At 40.8% G+C, this 3,983-nt stretch overlaps 1 non-coding gene across 1 annotated transcript; it reads left to right on the top strand.

Moving 5' to 3' along the window:
* The first annotated feature begins 246 nt into the window (after nucleotides 1–246).
* On the top strand, nucleotides 247–353 carry LOC112718983 (small nucleolar RNA R71). Its single transcript, XR_003161308.1, has one exon. It is a non-coding gene; the product is annotated as a small nucleolar RNA R71 (small nucleolar RNA).
* Nucleotides 354–3,983: the final 3,630 nt, after the last annotated feature.

Raw genomic sequence — 3,983 nt, 5'->3', positions numbered from 1 at the left:
AGCTGCTTGGTGATCATCTTATTTTGAGCTAACAATGCATCCATGTGGTTCAGCTCCATTACTCCTCGAGTATTGCTTCTTTCAGAGGCATAGAAGTAGTCATTCTCAGCTACTGTTTCAATAACATCTATGGCTTCTTCAATGGTTTTCTTCTTGTTTAGAGAGCCCCCTGAGAAATGGTCTACAGCCTTCTTTGACTCATAAGAAAGACCTTTATGGAAAATGTGAAGTTGAACCTATTCATTGAATATATCTGGTGGGCATCTTCTTGTTAAGTTCTTGAACCTCTCCCATGCCTCATAGAGAGTCTCACCATCTTGTTGCCTGAAAGTTTACACCTCAGCTCTTAGCCTGTTAATTCCTTGAGGAGGGTAAAATCTTGCCAAAAATTTGTTCACCACATCTTCCCAATTTGTTAAGCTCTCCTTTGGGAAGGATTCAAGCCACTTGGATGCCTTGTCCCTGAGTGAAAAAGGGAACAAAAGCAGCCTATAGACATCCGAGTGGACTCCATTAGACTTCACAGTGTCACAAATTCTCAAGAAGGTGGTTAGATGTTGATTGGGGTCTTCTTGGGCACTTCCTCCAAATGAGCAATTGTTCTGAACAAGGGTGATGAGCTGGGGTTTTAATTCAAAGTTGTTGGCATGTATGGTGAGCTTTTGGATGCTACTTCCACAGTTTCCTGGGTTTGGATTAATGTAAGAGCCTAGAACTCTCCTCTCTTGCCCATCATGATTTGCAGGGCCTTCTCTAGCATGGTTGTGAGCTTCTCCTTCATGATTGTTTTCCAAGTTCTCCTCCATGTTGGTTTCAAAGTACTCTTCCTCTTCCTCAGCACCAACAACTCCTTTCCCTCTTGCTTTCCTCCTTAGTCTCCGGAGGGTCCTTTCAGGTTCTGAATCGAAGGAAGTTGAAGCTCCCCCTCTTCTCCCTGTCCTTGTTAGAGTGATTGTTAGTGTGAGTGGTGCAAATTATCAAACAGTTAGTGGGTTAGTGAGCAGAATTATAGATAATAACAAAGAAAGAGAGAAAATAGAGAGGGTATAGGAGATGAGAAAGAAACTAAATGAACTGGAGATAAATAACTGAATAAGGTAAACAAACAAGGGAAAAATGATCAATCTAGTGAACTTCCAACTTAATCATTGTTGATACAAAATCAATCCCCGGCAACGGCGCCATAAACTTGATACATGAAAACTTGTCTCTCAACAAATTTCCCTTCGGCAAGTATACCGAAATATCGTCAAGTAAAAACTCACAATAAAGTGAGGTCGAATCCCACAAGGATTGATTGGTCAAGCAACGTTAGTTAGAAGAGTATGCTAGTTGAGCTAAACAGAATGTAGTTTGAGAATTGCAGAAAATTAAACGGTGGAAAAGTAAATGGCAGAAAATAAAGTGCAGAATCTTAGATGGGGATTTGGGGGAATGAGCATGAAAATAAATGACAGAAAGTAAAGAGAATGGGTAAGATTAGAAATGGGAATTCATTGGGCTCAGGAGATGTTGTATTCTCTGGATCAAATTCATTTTCATCTCTTCCTCAATCAAAGCATCTATTGATCTCCTTGGCAATCTTAGGTGATTGGATTCCAATTCCTTGGCAACCCAATCTCTCTAAGCTTGAACAATTGCACAATTCCTTGATTTAATTACTCATGGGAAGAGATGAAGTATGGTCACTGATTATACCACATGTATTTCCAAATCAAAGTGTTGGGAGGATTACATGTCACTATATCCGCCTAGACCCCAATTTGGTCCAACATGAGAAAGCATTTCTAGCATGATCTCCTCATCCTTTTTCCAAGGCTCAGAGGAGATCCAATTATGGAGAGTTTCTTTTCCAAGACAACTAACCAATTGAATTAAGATCAAAAGCTTTCTAGTAAATCACAAGAGAAGAAAGAAGAAGAAGAATGAAAACTATAATTGATCCATCAAATTATAACAGAGCTCCCTAACCCAATGAAGGGGGTTTAGTTGTTCATAGCTCTTGAAATGAAAAATGGCAGAAAAGAATACATTCTTAGCTAAAAGTGCAAAAAAGTAAATATACAGAGGGTAGTTCTCCAAAGTGCCAAGCTTCTCTATAGTTCAAAACTACTCCTATATATACTACTTCTCTTGATCTTCTAGTGAGTTCTTCAAGTCTTGGATGTGGGCCTTAGATCTTGAATTGAAGCAGTTACAATCTTTAGTGGGCTCAGCTTGCAGAGAAGTATGAATTAGGCATGGACGTTAGTGAAGTTAACATTAAGTGACATTGTGGGTTCGAGAACATTAGTGGCAATCACCTTTTTCACTAACGTTCCAACCCCATATAGCCCACGTTAACTCCAACATTAATGGCACTAATGTGACCACTAACATTGCCTTATGAACCTTCCCAAGTGTTATTGAGACTCACTTTTCCTAATAACGTTGCCTTGTGCCCCTTGTCCTCACGTTAAAGTTCACGTTAGTGTAACTAACGTGGCTCTTAACGTGGGCATGCCTTATCTTCGAGAGCATTAGTGACATTTACCTTTGTCACTAACGCTCCAAGTGCCCCTACTCTCCACGTTAGACCTCACATTAACTAAGTTAACGTGGTAGTGAATGCCATCTCCAACGTTAGTGACAAAGGTGAGTGTCACTAACGTTGGCTCATCAATCTTAGCTCCACGTTAACGTTCACGTTAGTGGTCTTAACGTGACCACTAACGTGGGCAATGCTAATTTGATCCAACGTTAGTGACAAAGGTGAGTATCACTAACGTTGGCATTGTTCCTCTCTTCCACGTTAGAGTTCACGTTAACTAAGTTAACGTGACTCTTAACGTGGCTCATTGCCAAATTTTGGAGTGTTAGTGGTGTTCACATTTACCACTAATGTTGGAGCTTTCTTTGTCTCCATATTAACTACCACGTTAACCTAGTTAACGTGGCAATTAACGTGGGCTCATGATGGCTTCGCAGGCATTATTGGCGATCACTTTTCTCATTAACGTTGCAAGCTCTTTCCCATTCCACGTTAGTGGTCACGTTAACTAGGTTAACGTGGCTACTAACGTGGTTCTTCCTTGCTTCCTTTGTCCTAAAATCAAGCAAATAAAGTGCATCAAAGCTCTAGTCAAAGTCATGAGATTATGCATTATCAATTTGTCATTCAAGTCTTGCAAAATCCTCATGAAATCATGTGAAATTCACAATAGTTGCTTGAATCAATGTGTGAGTGTATTTTCATCCAAAACTTGCCTTATTCTCTAAGAAAATGCATGAAACTACCTTAAAACAGTAAAGAAAAGGTCAGTGAAACTGGCCTAGATGCCCTAGCATCAACTGGAGAATCTTGGACAGTACGGAACAAAGCCGCACCCATATGAGCCATCCGAAAACTACTGCTGGTGATAAAATCTAGGTGGTGAAGGATAGACACATCATCCATAGGAAGTCGGCCATAAGGAGCAATTTGGTTATCAACAAACCCCACGGCATCAAAATCAGGGGCATCCAAGTCATAAGGATCAACAGTCTTCTGTTTTTTAGGAGGAGGACCAGCAGTAGGAGAAGAGGCAGCACCAGAGGTTAGCTGGAGAGGATCAGAGGAAACCACACGAACTTGGGGAGTCGGAATGATCTTCCTCGGTCCTGAAGTACCCGAGGTCGGCTTCTTAGGAGGAACTTGAGAAGATCCTTTCCCAGAAGCCCTCGTCGAGATGTTCTGAGCAACTGTTGCTTTCTTGGCCCGTTTAAAGGCCTTCATGGATTCTGTGGTCTTCACCATCTCTGAAAAAGAAAGCTCAAAATCAAGTTGCAAGTAAGAAAGGGATAAATTGACAAAAAAACAAACAAACAAACAAAGAAAAGCTAAAAAGTAGTCAGCAACTACCCAATTTAGCCCGAATAAGGGAAGAATCTCCTATAAACTTTTTCATGTCGAGATGGGGAGGCTCTCCCCAATTTTCCTCTAACACATGTACAAAAGCATGCTC

This window comes from Arachis hypogaea, chromosome 10, assembly GCF_003086295.3.
Source record: "Arachis hypogaea cultivar Tifrunner chromosome 10, arahy.Tifrunner.gnm2.J5K5, whole genome shotgun sequence".
NCBI lineage: Eukaryota > Viridiplantae > Streptophyta > Magnoliopsida > Fabales > Fabaceae > Arachis > Arachis hypogaea.
The sequence above is the reverse complement of the archived record's forward strand: the minus strand, read 5'-3'. Positions and strand labels throughout refer to the sequence as shown.